Source organism: Loxodonta africana, chromosome 22 (genome assembly GCF_030014295.1).
Source record: "Loxodonta africana isolate mLoxAfr1 chromosome 22, mLoxAfr1.hap2, whole genome shotgun sequence".
Lineage (NCBI taxonomy): Eukaryota > Metazoa > Chordata > Mammalia > Proboscidea > Elephantidae > Loxodonta > Loxodonta africana.
Genome location: NC_087363.1, coordinates 33352762 through 33370267, shown reverse-complemented (window position 1 = coordinate 33370267; position 17506 = coordinate 33352762). Strand labels below are relative to the sequence as shown.

The following is a 17506-nucleotide window of genomic DNA, read 5'->3' as shown; positions in this document are numbered from 1 at the left end:
TCTGCCTCCTACCTCCCAGCCCTGATGTCAGCCCGTCATAGACTCTCAGGAAAGGAGTATTACCCTTATTTTACAGATACACAAACTGATACTTTAGGCTTTAGGTGCCCACCACTGGCATGGTTCAGTCAGTTACTGCAACAAGCCTGCAAGGTAGGTGGAAAGACTTGCCCAGGTCATGTGAATTCCTGTACCATGGAGCTGGGGTTCCACCTGCAGGCATGCAGGGCTCCAAGCCTGGGCTTTCTCACTCCACTACAGCACAGATAGCCTGGGCCATAGGAAAACCGGTCAAAAGGGTTAGAGTCAGAGCCAAAGCAGAGAAAGCAACATATATCCCGTGGACATGAAGGCAACCAAGTCTAGGAGCAGGCAATGCCATCTGCCAAGGACCACAGAACACTGAAATCCAAGTCTAAGATGGAATTGCCTCCCCCTGGTCACTGTCCCACTGCACCAAAGGCTCTGGAAGCATCTGCTGGGAGGGGACATGGGAGCGAGCACAACTGAGGGGCTACATGGGGCGCCAGATGAGGAAGATCAGCAGGGACAGGAGCTCTACTCCGGGCTGTCCTGGGATGAGCCAGAGAGCCAGTGCTAGCCTTTCTTTCTCCAGCTGCTACGTGGTCCTGGGACAGTCACGTGGCCACTGTCTGCTCTAGTCTCCTCACTCCTAAAGCAGGGAGACAGAGATGCCACAGGGGGTTATGAGCTGTGAAATGCTACCACTCCAGCATTTCCCAGGCGCTGAATCAGTATGCCCCCCAAGAACCCCAAGACTCTTTGGGGGCACCCTGGAGACCACAGGAACATGCAGACTCCAAGTTTCTAGCATGTCTTCTCTGAAACTTACGTTTTAACCAATAAGACAGGAGCAAAGGCCCTGAGATCAGAGGGTGCCTGAGAAATAGCGAAGAGACTGCTGTGGTTAGAGGAGAAGCAAGTAAAACAGAAACAGACTATACTATCAGGGAGGTAATAGGGGGTTGAGTGTGGAACCTAGAGACTTAGTAAGACAAGAACAGAGGGGCCCCCAAATCTGCAAACAAAGTAACAAGAAATGGGCCAGGGCATAGAAACAAAGCCATTCCCCAGAACAATGGGGCAAGGTATCTAAAAATAGCATGCAAACTTCTTTAAAATTGCCTTTCAGAAGCAGCTGGAGAAAACCTGGCGCAGAGACATGCGCAGAACATCCACCTGTCACCACTATGTGACCTTCCACCGGGGCCAGTAAGGGGCTACAGCCCCAGCCAGGGAATCGAACCCAGAGAGCAAGAGGCTGTGCAGGCGCAACACCCCATAATAAGTCCCGCTACGAATCCCAGGGGCCTCCGGGACAGGAGCCATCTTGGAAAGCTGCTGCACACGCACCTTAGTTAACTTGTCCCCGCTTGTGTCTATGAATAAACACGAACCTTTTCCCACCCAAGAACTTTAAAAAACTCGGCCCGTGAGACGGGTATGCATTGCTCTAGGCCCTCCTCATCTCCGCTTGCAAGCCTCTTCAATAAAGCTTTGCTCGTGTGGAAAACTACGTGCCTTACCTGCTTATTCTTGACCAGCGAGAGGCAAGAACATTATTCCGGTAACACCAAGACATTGTGGTTTTGCCTCAACCAGTCCAAAGTTCAGCCAACATGGACTGTCCTGGGCAAGCAGTGAGGATACGGAAGTGAACCCCTGAGAGTCCTAATTTAAGGGCTCCACACAAGGAGAAACTTAGGGCCTTCCCCCCTATTCTGAGCAAGCTCACTCCTATAACCCCTTTGGTGGATGATCATTTAGACTCAGTTTGAACCTTCTGCTCGTGGGGGCTTACTATAAGGCTGCACAGTCCACAGACCCAAGTCTGAGTTTTCACTTTGGTATATACTGGCGGTCATCTTTGGGTAACCCACTTAACATCTCTGAGTCTTGGTTTTCTTAACTGTAAAACCGGATACCGCCTATGCTACAGGGTGGCTGTGAGGGCAAGAGGCTTATGCAGAGGATGTGGTGCAGTGCCTTGTACACAGTACCCCCTCAATCCAGAGAGCCACTGCTGTTGGACCACTGAGGCTGCTGAAGCTGAAATCTGCCTTGCCCTAAACTCCCCCATCGACCCCAGTCTGCCTTCTCATCTTGGGGCCAAACTTCTCTCCTCTTTTAACTGTGTGTCCACAGAACTCCTCAAGGTCAGGTCACTGTCTTCCAGACACACTCATCTGCCAACATCCCTTTTCTGTAGGCTGACAGGAGACCCTTAGGGCCTTTGTTCTGGACACTGTACCTCCATAAATGCAGCCTGGGCTGTGTGAACTTGGTAAGCTGCTGAATTAGATGACTAGCTCAGATTGAACATGTGGTCAGCTAGATTTGTCACAGGAAGTACCCACAGGCCAAGAAGTGGCTGTGATCACCCCACTGTAGCTTCCTCTATTGTCTCTCAATCTGACTCAGAGAAACTCCTTCCCGTCCTGACCCACATCACTCTCCCCGCCTCCAATCTACCTACACAGTCCCACCATGGCCAGATGCTACCAGAAGCAGCCACCACTGCTGCTCCCTTAGTCTGCGACTGGGGAGAGCTGACTTGGTCGCCTGTGTTCACGGGGTCTCTCGTCTACCAGGCCTTGCTGAGACGGCCGCAGTGTGTACAAACTCCTTGTGCAGTGGCCCCACACTCAGCAGACTCCTTGACCACACAGTCAGGGAAGACTTGGGAATTCTAGATGAGATTTGCTGCCACAAACATTCATACTGAGAACCCACTAAGCATAGGAGATACAGAGAAAACTGTGACCCGCTCCCAGCCTCCTGGAGATCACAGGTAATGGAACGTCACAATTACAAGCAAGCCTCTGTTAGTCATGCCTGGATGTGTATTGGCATCTGACATATAAACCAACATAAACCATGAGGTCAGGGTGGCTTCTTGGGAGTTGATAGCTAAATTGAGGCCTGTTATGGACTGAATTGGGTCCCCTCCAAAAAAATATGTGTCAACTTGACTAAGTCAGGATTCCCAGAATTGTGTGATTGTCCACCATTTTGTCATCTGATGTGATTTTCCTATGTGTTTTAAGACCTACCTCAATGATGTTAATGAAGTGGGATTAACAGCAGTTATGTTAAAGAGGCAGGACTCAATCTGCAAGATTAGGTTGTTTTAAGTCCATCTCTTTTGAGATATAAAAGAAAGAAGTGAGCAGAGAGACATGAGGACCTCATATCACCAAGAAACAAGAGCCTTCCACCAGAGCTTTCAGAGAGAGAAAGCCTTCGCTTGGAGCTGGTACCCTGAATTCAGACTTTTAGCCTCCTAGACTGAGACAGTAAATTTCTGTTTGTTAAAGCCACCCATTTGTTATATTTCTGTCATAGCAGCACTAGATAACTAATACAAGGTCTAAAACTTTTTTACATTAAAAAATTTTTTTTTTTTTAAATAATACTTACACACGGTTTTAAAAACAAACAAATACCAGTAAGGACAGAAGGGTATACAGCAGAAAGTAAGCCTCCCCTCAGCCCTGGGCTCCAAGTCCTCTTCTCTTTCTCCTCCTGTGAATCCTTTGAGAGAGTCCACGATGCACATACAAGCCAGTACACACGTGGCCCACTTTTTAGTAATACAAATTGTACTACGCTAGAAAAAAAAAAAAAATTTTTTTTTTTTAGATATAATGCGCTACACCTTACTCTTGCACTTAATTTTCTGAGACCCCATCCTTCTTAACAGCTGAATAGCATCCATTGTGTGAGTGAATAGTCTATAATTCAGGTAACCAGTTTCCCATCCATAAACATTTACATTGTTTCCAGTCTTCTGCTGTTACAAACAATGGACGTCTTTGCATCTACTACTTTGTGCATAAGTGAATGTATCTGCAGGGTACATTCTAGAAGTCAAATTTGTGGGTCAAACGGTACATCCATTTCTAATGAACCAAGTCATAACAGATGAGCAGAAATGAACCAAATAATTAGAGGCAAGTCTTCCAAACCCAGGCAGCAGTATGAGGGAACACTGAGTGCACCCCCCAGCTGTGTATGAGGGATATGGCACCGCAGTTTGATCCTTTAGTAGCACAAGGAGCAAGGGCGAGAGAAGGGTTGGACAGAAAAACACAGCCCAGGACATAGAGGATCTCAAATGCAGGCTGAATAAGGGGTTAATAAAGCTAATTCTTTAAGCAAGGGAGTGACACGGTAGATTGGTATCTTAGAAAGAACATTCTGGCCGCTGTTTGGAAAATGGAGTCTAGGTCTTCACAACTAGATTGTCAGTGCTAGGAGAGCTTCTTGAATCTCCCACAGCACAATGCCCTGAGGAGACACTGGGTGTGCTGGCAACCTGGAAATTAGTCCTATTACCCATTTAGAAATCACTGGAAAATCCTTCTGAAATGCATTGTCCTGAATTCTCACATACTAATTAGCACCCAATGATCATGAACTATTATTTATGGATGTTTTCTTTCCCATTTAGACTCTTCAGTTACAGACTTTGCGGTCTTCTCCTCTGCCCTACAAACAGACTCCCCTCCTCCTCGTCCTCCAGCTGCTCCGCAAACACATCTGAAACCAGAAGACCTGATCTCCATTAATTAAACCTGCCATTAAACATTAACGTGAGTAAGAAGGTGTGAGTGCTATCTCTATGGGTTTCAAAAGTCACAGTGTTTCTTCAATTACTTCCCTAGCAGTTTTCATATTTCATACAGTCTGATTTCTCCATGGGCCTGGGTTTGAGAGATCAAAAGAGAGTGCGAGGAGGGTGAGGGGTAACGAGGTGAGAAGGTACAGGCAGGCGGGAGGGAGTGAGACAAGCTGCAGGCCAGAGAGATGGCCCTGCCTCCCCATCCTAAAGCCGAGAAGAGCTGAGCAGTGCAGAGGAGGGACTGGAGGGAGGACCCATAAATGCCACACACTAAGATGATGGAGGGTCCACATCGACCCTGTAGGACAGAGCAGAGTAAAGCCAGCACGCGAGGTGTATGAAGACAACACAGTCTTGGCTGCTGGCCTGGCAGATTGTGACCTCCAGGCTTGGGACCCTTGAGGGGCATACAGATTGTAGCTACTAGTAACTAGTAACTAGTCCTCATTCACTGCCTGCCTCTACACAGGCAGTGCTAGGTATCAAGGGAGATAAAGGGTCTAAGAAGGAACTTATATCCAACTGGAAAGACAAAATTAAGGCCCAAGGAACATCCCAAGAACAATCAAGAAGCAGCCTATGGCAGTGATGACAGGTATGGGTGCTGGAATCAGATTGTCTGAGTTGGATCAGGACCCATGTCCCACTAGCTGTGTAAGCCATGGGCAAGCATCCACACCTTTCTGTTTCCTCGGCTTCTTATCTGTAAAAGGAGAACAAGAACAGAGCCTCCTTCATATCGTTCTGAATGAGATAATACATGCTAAATGCTCAGGATAGTGCCTGGCACAGAGTAAACACTCAATACATGTTTTAGGAACTTCACAAACATCCCCCACCCCAATGCATTTAACCAACTCTACACTGAGAAGAAAGATTCCAGAGTATTGCAAGAATGAGGGATGTTTCTTTGGGGATGGAAACTGCAAAGGCAGGGATTTTTGTTTGTTCTTTTTGCTGCTCTACCCCTAGAGGCTGTAACAGTGTCTGGTACATAGTAGGCCCTCAATAAAAAGTTGCTGAGTAAATAGAGATGAGGGTCAGAAGCTTTAGAACAAAGTCTGAAATGACAATCAAGACATAGTCATTTATGTAGTCAACTAAGAAAGTGTAACGAGCCCCCACTGTGCCAGGCCCCCTGTGGGAGCTGAGGACAGCTGGTGCTGGGTGCAGCCCTGCCCTGGAGGAGCTCACAGACCTGTGTGGGACCAAGCTGGGGTAAGCACAAGGTGTAACCAGGACACAGAGGAGGCTGAGGGCGGGGCCCACAGGGTAACTGGAGAGGCTTTGCGGTTGGAGGGGTTGAGTAAGAATCAGGAACCTGGCATTTTTAACAAAAAGTGAGAGCATTTTCAGACGGTTGGGAAAATGCAAGCATGATGACCATTGACTGTTCCCTGTGGCCTCTAGCAAGGCATTGTATCAGGTACTTCCAAAGAGGGTAACTCCTTGAATGCTCAAAACAATACTTCGCAGTAGGAATTACCACTCCTTTGTGACAGATGAAGAAACTGAGGCCCAGCAAGCAAAAGGACCTGCCTAGGGCATCAACAGGCGCTCCTTGGAAACTCTATGGGGCAGTTCTACTCTGTCCTATAGGGTTGCTATGAGTCGGAATCGACTCGACGGCAGTGGTTTTTTTTTTTTTTAGGGTATCACAGCTGTGAGCAACAGAGGTAGGGTTCAAGGAGGGGTCCATCCACTTCCGACATGGTGCCATGCTCTCCCCTTTGTGCCCAGCTGTCCCGTAGGAAGAAAAATAACAAACCAAAACCCATGTGGACAAGACACAGTGACGATGTATGGTTACATGTAGAAAAATGTGAAGCCTATTATCCTTGCTGCCCAGAGCCAAGGAGAGATTCCCAACAAAATTGGCGCTAGCTGGTAAGGGGCCAAGAGGTGGAGGGCTCATGTAAATCCCAGAAATTTGAGAGGAACAGATTGAAGATAGGAGAACTCCACGCCAAGGTGCTGTCAACACAGCCAAATGTCGGTCATCTGGGGTGGCTGGAAACTCACCAGCCTAATTATCTAAAGCTTCTCAAAGCTCAGTTTAGGGGAGTGAAGAAAACTAACATGTTTAGGATTTAAAGAGAGTCTACGATTTGAAAATAATAAAAAAAACATAAATAAGAAACGAATAAGTCTTTTTAAAATGGTCCAAATCATTAACATAAAAAATTTAAAAGTCAGAACAATGTAATCAGATACCCAGCCAATGAATGAATGAGAAATTTAATTTTGTTAAGTAACTAAACAGCTCGTTCTTGGCAAACTTATGAAGTTGGTCAACTATGTCTTTGTCTCCTTTCCCCTCCTCCTGGGTACCAGCCCCTTCCCCCAGAACACTCAGTTTCAAAATTACTCTTTACCACTCCTCTGCTTCCTCAACCCAGCCTCAACAGCCAACAGCTATTGCTAAAAATGACCTAAAAATGAATCTAGTTGGTTATGTCCACCTCTGCTGCTGTCTGGAGAGAGTGACTGCTCTTTCCTGGATTGTTCCTACACTTACCAGGACGTAAGTGCTCAGATCATGATCTTCCACTCCACCCAAAGACCTGCCCTCAGCAACGTCCATCTTGGACCCTTTCAACCCCAGAGTCCCTCTGTGTAATAAAGGAGATCTCTGGTCTTTGACCCCAGTTCCTGGGAGGTAGCCTCTAAACCCTTCCAACTCTCCCAGTGAGAATTGGAAGACTTGGTAGGAGAGACTTGGTAATTCATGGTGGGCCCTTTGGACCGCATCTGACAGTTTATGCTAATGAGGTGATTCAGGATGGGGGCCAGCCAAGCCAGAAAGACCAACCATGTGATTATATGGTTAGGCCTTTGAGTCATGTGATATCAGCCCAACCTCTAGGGAGGGAGTACTAGAGATTGAGTTCAACCATGAAGGCAATGAGCCAATCAATCATTGCCTACACAATGAAACCCCAATAAAAACTCTGAACACAGAAGCTTGGGTAAGCTTCCCTGGTTGGCAATACAAATATTGCCACACACTGAATCCGGGAGGAGGTAACACCATCTAGAACTCCACGGGTAGAGGACAACCAGAAGTTTCGTGTTTGTATCCCTCCCAGACTTCATCCTAGGTGTCTCTTCCTGTGTGTTTCTTCTTTGGCTGTTTCTCATTTATATCCTTTCAGTATAGTAAAACTATAATCTTTAGCATAGCACTTTCCTGAGTTCTATGAGTCGAACCTGAGGGAGTCCATGAGGACCCTGGAACTTGTGGCTGGTGCCTGAAGTGAGGGCAGTCTTGTAGGGAATGTTTCCTCATACTGCGCAGTTTGGCTAACTCCATTACACCCTCCCTTCCACAATCTCCTCACCGCCAGGGACCAACACAGCTATCTATCCTCAGGGCCATGCTCAAGGTCTTCCGATCACCCAGAACGAAGCTACCTGATATTGTCACTCCATCACCCAGAATGGTACTGAGACTGTCATTCCTCTACTGACCACAGCCTCTTATCCTTTTTCATTTCACCCATCTTCTCTCTTGACTTCAGAGTTCTCTGACCCCTTGAGACCTCTAGGTCCTAGTCCCTTCCAAGTCTCCTGTCTTTTAGTCCTTTCTTAGCTTTGCTTCATTTTCACTCAGTCTGACCTGACTTCTAGTCCCTCCCATTAACTTTGGAGGCAACAGGGGCTGCTGCTGGGTGTGAACACACACAACATTTTCCTCCAGTACCTGCACCATCACCCCTTCAGCCTCAGAGAAGTTCTACCATTCATCTGGGTTCCTGAAAGACTTGGATTCAAGTGTCTACTATAACATAGGAAAATGACTATCTGCCTGAACCTCAGTTTCCTCACTGGTCAAATGGGAAAAATGCTCACCTATCTTTCAGGGATACTCTGAAGGTTCAATGAAATAAAGCATACAAACATGCTTAAATATTGCCAAGCGCATCATAGATCATTTGTTTCTTTCATTCAATCAACAAATTTGAGGGTTTTTTTTTTTTTTTTACTATTTACCAAGCCCTGTTCTACAATCAGAGGACACAGCGGTGAACAGAGATGAAGTCCTTGTCTTCACAGAGCTAGCAGTGTGAATATGAACAAACAAATACATAAATAATTTTACTCTGTATTAAATATCAGGAAAAAATACAGTAGGTTAAGGGGACAGAGTGACAAGACGGGGATGCTATTTTAAATAGGTTGACCAGAGAAGGCCTCTCTGCTGGGGTGACAACTGGGGAGAGATCTGAATGAAGTGAAGGAGGAAAGTATGTAAAGCTTTGGAGAAAGATCCTGAGGTACGACCACGCTTGGTAAAATGAGCACGGCTGGAAGACATGTGAGGCTGAGAACAGACGATGTGAGAGGCCCGCAGGGCCAGATCACACTGATGCAGGACCTTGTGGGCAAGTATGAGGACTTGGGATTCTATTCTAAGAACAGTAGGAAGCCATTGGAGGGTCTCATCAGAGGAGCTATATGATTTGATTCCCATTTTTAAAAGAATACTTACTTATGTATAATAAGGAGAACATTGGGAAGAGAGAATGGAAGCAGGGAGGCCACCTGGCAGGTTGTTGCAAGGATCCAGGTAAGAGATGGTGTTACCATTTAGTGAGAGTGAAGAACACTATCTTCAGTAATGGCAGTGGAGAATCAGATCAATACTTCTGTTTTGCCTGGGACTTTGAAATGCACAGGAGACAATCAAGTCAAGAAAGCTGTTGAAGATATGAGTGAGAAACTCAGGGGAATAGTTGGAGTCTAAGATTAATTTGGTAACTTGCTACAGCAGCTGTTCAGTAAGACTTAGTCAAATATTAAAATCCTCTCTGGCCTTCATCAGAACCATGCTCCATTACCGATTTGATCTCATTCCTTCTTCTCCTTTGCCAGACATTTTCCTTCCAGAACTCTCTTCCTCTTATAACTCTCATTTTCTCTGCTTCCTGCATTTTCTGTCCTGGTGAACAACATCACTATTTGTCCAAATCCTAGATGGTTACCTGTCAATTATCACTGCTTCCTTCCTCTTGGTACCCCCAATATCAAGCTGGTAACCAAGTGCAGGTAACTCTGCCTCCCACCTGTCACTTTTCCTTTCTCCCCATCGTCACTGCTTTTGTTCAATCTTTATTATCTTATAAATGGACTGCTGTGAGGACATGCCTGATACATACTCCACACTGGTCCCCCTGCTGCTACTTTCTCCCCCTCCAGCTTATTCTCCACACTGCTGTTACAGCAATCCTTAAATACAACTCTCAGCTGAAAACTATCCAATGTTACTCTGTCACCAGAGTGGCATTTAAGACTCCCGTCCAGATTTGGCCCTCTCTAATAAATCCTTTCCGTACTGTCCCTTGTAGGCACTGCATTCCACCTGCACCGAGCCAGGGTTACTTCCTGCACATACTTTCCATACTGCAAGCCTCCATACTATTCTAACATTGTTTCCTCTGCTAATTCTTCCCTTGTCCACCTGAGAAATCCCTAGTCCTGCTTTGAGACCCTACAATAGCATCCCCTCTGCTGGGCTATGCCCTCTCTCTCATCTCCCAGGCAAAATTAATCATTCCCTTCTCAGTGCTCTGGACTAAGACATACGTTGAGCAGCACTTTCCACAAAGAACTGCAATCATGTATTAACATGTCTGTCTCCCTTAGACTGAGCATTCCTTGAGCTCAGGGTCTTCTTTTTACCTTTATTGCTAATGTTTGGCCAAACACTGAATCTGATTGATCCATACTTGAAGAATGAATTAAGGCATTCTTCTTTGGCTAATTCTGTATGTTACAAGTTTCTTAACTCTGTCTCCTCCTCCCCATCCTCACTCGTATTGCATCAGCTCTGCCCTTATTACTTTGGCCTAAGGTGGTACAACTTCCTACTTGGTATGCCTCCAGTCCCCCTCCCAGACTCCTTGAATCTACCCTGCTTGTGGCTACAGGAACGATCCTTCCAAAGCACATGCCTTATAGTGTTATGCTCCCACTATGCCCTTCCTCTTCTCCTCCAGGGCACCCCATTCTTACTCTTCCAGTAAGCCCTCATTCCCTGGACATCTACTCCATGTCCCATTTCTTAATACACCTGGCTGGCTGTCATTTAAATCTTGCTATGGTATGAACTGCTAATTACAGTGTTAGTGAGAGTGGCTTTAGGTAAGACCCTTCCAGAAGTATTTGCATTTGTGAAACGGCAGAGAGAAAAATATTCTTCTATGCATCTCTCTGTATGTGTGTGTGTGCTGCTATCACAACGAGGTGGATAAGGCTGGGTTTTGTGGACCATGTCTCTCCCATGGGTTTGCTGAAGCTCCTTACATTTCACTGGCTTCTGGGGTGTTTTAGTGGGCAGGGGGCAGATAGGCTTATAACTCTGTCCTTACAAGGTAGTAAAAAATAGAGTTTTTGGCAGGTATGTATGTATGTGAATACACGCACCCTTTGCACCTTGTAAAAAAAAAAAAAAACGGCACGTGTGCAGCCGAGACACACGTTGATGAGCAGAATCTACCCTTTTGGTGTACCTGGATATTCACTGGTGTGCCACAGGGTGCAGAAACATGCTCCCAAAACACATACCCACAAGGTGCTTTAACCTATAATTCACTAGAAAGGGCACACACCCATAAGAAACTGCACAATTTGGCCTATGCAGGCTGGTCAAATTGTGTACTTTCTTACAAACAAGCTTAACGATCCCCAACAGAAGAGTCTTGTCAGACGCTCAGGGTCTGCTCCGGTTTGAAAGTCTTAAGGGAAGAGTCTGTGTTACAGTGTGTAAGAACGGACAAGAAAAAACAAATTCAGAGGAGTGTATTTAAGAACAAGGACACGGAAGAAATACCTGATAGAACAGTTAAGGACAAGAGCATCAAAGCCCCATTTAAGTGATCAAGTAAGAAAAAAAAAATTTTTTTTAAATCTGCTATGGTACCAAAAAACCAAACCCGTTGCCGTCAACTCAATTTCGACTCATAGTGACGCTACACGACAGAGTAGAACTGCCCCATAGGGTTTCCAAGTAGCAGCTGGTAGGTTTCGAACTGCCAAACTTTTGGTTGGCAGCCAAGCTCTTAACTACTGTGCCCCCAGGGCGCCGCATGCTTTGGTACAGGAAAAGTAAATTTCACTTACCCAGGCCCACGGCCTGTGAACTAGGATGGGATCTCTTGGAAGCAAACTGAGACCAGGAAGTGGGTATTAAAGTGGAAAGGGAGGCAGAGAGCTTTAAATAGCTGGTAAGTACAGAACTGCATTTAACTTAAATGGACAGAAGCCATGCGAGGGTAGACAGGCGGGGAATTCAATGGTGTGCTTGGAGTAAGCAGGAGTGACAAGGTAATCTACCACCTTAATCATTCCACTGGCAGGATGCGGACAGAGGAGAGCAGCCCTACCGGCAGTGTAACTGCTTAACATAAACCCTGGGCAACCAGCCACGCCTCTCAAGCTGCTGGTTGGTTGGTTTTGCCTTTGCAAAAACATATTTTGCTAAATGAATATCTAAATAGTTTAAAAACAAAATGCATAGCACAATAGAAAGTAAAAAGGAATAAAAAATCAAGAGACATGAATTTTAGTTCGAGTTCTGCTACTTACTGGTGATGGGACCCTGAGTAAAACGTGCAGGGTCCTGATGCTGAGAATTGCTACAGTTCTCCTCAACAAAGAGTAATAGAGAGAAAAATTCCAACTCAAAAGTTGCGAAGCCCCTGGGGTTGGGCATTCCATAGGTGAATAATGATGGAGCTGAGGTCATGGGACACACTGCAGGCCTCTCAGTGCATCAGGCCTTCAGGAGCTGTACGTTTTGGCCTCACAGGCATTGACAGATATTTCCATTCTTTAGGCATGATGTTCTGATTCTGGATGAAATACAGAGGTAAGGCTCTGGGGGAGGCCCCCCATCTGCAGCCAGCCACAGCATCCTGAGAGCAGGTCCTCAGTGTCTCCTAGAGACTCCCATGAGTGGAAAGCTCCCTAAGGCAGGAGGATACAATTCTGGACCCCTTGCTCCTCAGGAACCTTGCAATCACATGGAGCTGAAAGCTAAACTCCAACTTTATCTCCATCTGGTCGGTCTTAGGCAGTATGGTGGTACACAGCCTTGTCACTCAAAGGATGGTTCATGGACCAGCCGCCTCAGTATCACCTGGAAGCTTATTAGAAATGCAGACTATCTCAGACCCCACCCAGACAAACCTGCTCTTTACTAAGCCTCCCCAGGGGGCTCATATGCATGCTGATGTTTAGAGAAGCACTGATGTACAGAATGTAGGCCTCCCATGTGTTTTGTTCTGATAGCACTGTATGTATGTGTGTGTGTGTATATACATATATAAAATGCACACACGTATATATGTGTGTGTATATATATATATATCAATTTGAATGCTCTTGGATGGGTCCTGCTCTCTTCATCACAGTCCTTATGTATCCCTGTGATTTTATACCTGCAATTTCAAGTATTCAGCACTCCCCCTTGGCCCCTGAAGGCAGCTGTGTGGTGACCCTTGGCTCCATGTTACCTCTAGGCCAGTGGTCCTCAACCCTGGCTGCACCTTAGAGTTATCTGAACAACTTTCAGAAGGCATATCTAAACCCACCCCCAGAAATTCTGATATAATTACTCTGGGATGGGATCTAGGCATGAGAATTTTTTTTTTTTTTTAATAATTTTTATTGTGCTTTAAGTGAAAGTTTACAAATCAAGTCAGTCTCTCTCACAAAAACCCATATACACCTTGCTACATACTCCCAATTACTCTCCCCCTCATGAGACAGTCTGCTCTCTCCCTCCACTCTCTCTTTTCGTGTCCATTTCACCAGCTTCTAACTCCCTCCACCCTCTCATCTCCCCTTCAGGCAGGAGATGCCAACATAGTCTCAAGTGTCCACCTGATCCAGGAAGCTCACTCCTTACCAGCATCCCTCTCCAACCCATTGTCCAGTCTAATCCATGTCTGAAGAGTTGGCTTTGGGAATGGTTCCTGTCCTGGGGCAACAGAAGGTCTGGGGGCCATGATCACCGCGGTCCTTCTAGTCTCAGTCAGACCATTAAGTCTGGTCTTATGAGAATTTGGGGTCTGCATCCCACTGCTCTCCTGCTCCCTCAGGGGTTCTCTGTTGTGTTCCCTGTCAGGGCAGTCATCGGTTGTAGCCAGGTACCATCTAGTTCTTCTGGTCTCAGGATGATGTAGGCTCTGGTTCATGTGGCCCTTTCTGTCTCTTGGGCTCGTAATCGCCTGTGTCCTTGGTGTTCTTCATTCAGGATGAGAATTTTTAAAAAGCTCCCCTCCCCAAGGGATTCTAATGAGTAGCTAAGCTCATTGAGAACCATCTATAAGGTCAGGGAAACCTGAGTCAGAGACCTGAGTTTAAACCTATGGAGACCTGGCTTTACCACTTACTAGTTTTATGTCTTTAGGCAAGTTACTTAACCTCTTTGTGCCTCATCTATTAGACAAGGACCATAAGAGTGACTGCTTGGTAGGACTAGTCCCTCCCTAAAAGGAATGTTGTGGAGAACTTGGTAAAATACCTGGTGATGCAACAAGCACTCAACAAGCACCAGCTGTTCTTGGCACAGCTTTCACTCATGTGGTCAGAGGAAAGCACTGCAACCCTCTGGTTATCATGATACCCCCGAGTCTTCTATCATCAGCACACCATGATCGTCAACTCTTCTTCATATGACATGGCTTCAAATTTTCCCCAAATGCTGGTTGCACTCCTTTGAAAGCACCTCGGTTGATCTATGTTCCCGAATGGAACATAATTCCAACATGTAGTCTAACTATGAAGCCTTTTCTCTCATAGAAATTGCACCTGTATGGAGATAGTCTCCAACTGCATTAAATTGGGAGACGATTCTATTTGAGTTGATTCCTATTGGTAGCCTCTTCGCTATCCATTTCTTTTCTCCCTCTCCAACAGCTTGGAGGGGAATCCACGTGATTCTAGGGAAATAGGGTACGTAGGTCTGCACACAGTATGTGACCAAGGTCAGGCCAACAGTGAACTCCGATGGCCTGGTCACAGGACTGGAGACTGACCGGATTGATTCAGGACAACTGCTGAGACTTCTGAGACACAGAGAACATCGCTTGCTCTGGACGGTCAGAGGATGGCAAAACCAAAACAATCAGAGACAGAGGCAGAGGCAGAGTTTCTGGGTAAAGTCCACCACAGAGGCTGCCCCACCCTCTCCTGTTACACCTACTAACACGTTTCCTTATTGGTTATGTTAGTCAGGGTTTGGGTTTTTGTTTCTTACAGCGGAAAGTATACAGACACCACTACCACTCCGTTACCACTAAGCTGTATCAGCACATACAAGTGCTGTGCTGGCTAATTTGCAAACAACATCTCATTTGATTCTCACAACATTTGAAAGGTAGGCGTCCTGTTCATTTTACAGATGGTGAGAGATAGCCCCAGAAAGGCCAACTGACTTGCCAAGGTCACAGAGGTAGGACATGAGGGAGCTAGAATTCAAATCAGGTCTCTCTGACTTCATATGACACTGAGCTTAATGTCAACTAAAACTTCTGAAAAAGTCTTTCTTATTCATGTTGCTACAGTGTACTTGTACAATAAGTTTTCTGAAACAAAGTGAAAAAGCCTAACATTTGTTCCTGCCAAACTTCAGCTTAACACTGAACTTGATGGGATCTGGTGAGATCTTTGGAGATTGACTTATCACTGTGACAGCCAGGACACTGTTGGTTGCAAATAATAGAAAATTAGGCTTAAAGTGGTCTAAACAAGTAAAGGAAATTACTGGCTCACATAACTCATAAGTCCAGTTGTGCTTTAGGTCAGACTTCCGTTCTGCCTTCTTTGGTCTGTTTCCTCCTAAGCCTGGTTCTCCTTGTGGCTGCCAGCAGCTTCTGGGGGGCTATGTGCTTCCTTATTCATGTACAGAAGTAAAACAGAGAATTCCTCCAGGATGCTATGGGAGCGTACTATTACCAACAGGAATCGTGAATGGATGGAAAAGGAAATCATGTGCTCTCTAAAGCTCAAGGAACCTTCTTTCTCTGAGGTTCCCAAACTTCTGTCTTTCTGGCTGTTAGGTCATGTGGTTGGAACCAATCACCAAGGCCAGGAGGGTGGGATATAACTTAAGCTAATTAGGGAACTCCTCACTTAGAAATGCATGGGCTATACAGAGAGCAAAGGAAGGTATCTAAATGAAAATCCAGATACTGACACCAAAAGGAAGGACAAATCGGTGCTGGGCGGCCCTAAACAGCCAATGTTTTTTGACAGTCATTCAGCATATTCATTATCCATCCAAGCTTTGGGCAATTTGCAAATTTGATGAATAAGTTTCCTATATCTTTGCCTAAATCATTAATAAAAATGTTGACTAGACAGGAACAAAGAGAATTCCTCTGGGTTGATGTTGACCTGTTTCTTAGCACCTTTCCAGTATGATAATTAAACCTTATTACAAAACAACTTGATCATCTGAACATTTAATAGTCACCTGATTCAAAACCATGTCATCAGAGCCCACCAAACATTGCATAGGAGTCTAGTTATAGTAAATGAAAGTTACTTTCATATTCAACCACTTTAAATATCAAAACAGGAAACAATGTTAGCCTGAGACACTTAAAGTATCAACTACAAACTGAGTGCTGGTGATGCCCAAGCCACATCTCCAGCATTGAACTCATATCCAACTGCCTGCTAGACCCAAATGCCCATAGGTTCCTCAGTATGTGTACATCCAAATGTACTACTCCCGCCTACTGTCTTCCTTATTTCCTTTCAACTCAAGTTACTCCAATCATATCTTTCAGAATACCATCTCTTCACTTCCTCATTATCCTGAGGGTAACTAATTTTTGTCAAGCTACCTCAAAAATGCGGCAAATCCTTCTTTTCCCTGCCAGGTGCCTTTTTCCAGACCCTCACCGTCTTCTACCAAGACAATCATGATAGTCCTCTACCTTTGTTCCCCATCTTCAAATTTCTTCACATACCTGCTAAGTTCTATAGTACAGTTTTAATTTTGTTACTCCTCTGCTAAAAACACTTGCCACAGCTCCCATCACCTTCTAGGACAAGGCCTGGGCATCTTGGCATGCTAGTTATACCCTCTCAATCTGCCCTCTAGTCTCTTGTGTCCATCTGGAGCAACTCCTCCACAGAACCTACATGAAATTAAGACCATTCCCAACCTTCATGAGCTTTCATGCCTTGGCCAGTGCCGGCCCCCAGCCTGGAAAGTAGCCCCCTATGGGAGTTTCCCTGGTTCACCCTATCAGAAAGCAATACCCCCATGGAGGTTCCCCTAGTTTACCCGATCAGAAATTAGCCCTCCCCAAGGGAGGTTCCCCTAGTTCACCCAACAAGATGCAATTTCAACTTCATTTTCTTGGAGACAATGTGCTGGACTCCTCATCAGAGGCAGCTGATCCTGCTTTGGTAGTCCCACAGCATTATCTTTACCACCTGTGCTGTCCATGTCAGTGAAGGGCCCACCACACCCAAGCTGCCCTTCCTGGAGGTCCCCCTGAGAAAGTGCCCCCAACCTCCAAAATCCCCACCAATGCAGAAGCTGTCTGAGGATGGCTACTAATTAGACCAAGGGTGGGAATGTTGCCTGGAGAACACAGGGAAGGCTGGCTAGATGAATGAAAAAGGAGAATAAAAAGAGCAGAATAAGAAACAGTAGAAACACCATTAAAAAGAGCACAATATTCATAGGACGTTTCAGTTAACCGGCCTAATATAGTTTTCAGTGTTTCTGTTCTACCTCTCAGTTCACTGTTGTGCCTGGGGTCTTAAAAGCTTGCAAACAGCCATCCAAGGTAAAAGAATTGGTCTCTATTCACCTGGAGCAGCATAGGAAAAAAA

At 45.7% G+C, this 17506-nt stretch overlaps 1 protein-coding gene across 5 annotated transcripts in view; it reads right to left on the bottom strand.

The window, feature by feature from the left end:
• Nucleotides 1–17506, bottom strand: part of CHCHD6 (coiled-coil-helix-coiled-coil-helix domain containing 6) — a 327253-nt gene that overhangs the window by 63405 nt on the left and 246342 nt on the right. The gene's annotated exons all lie outside the window — the stretch shown is intronic.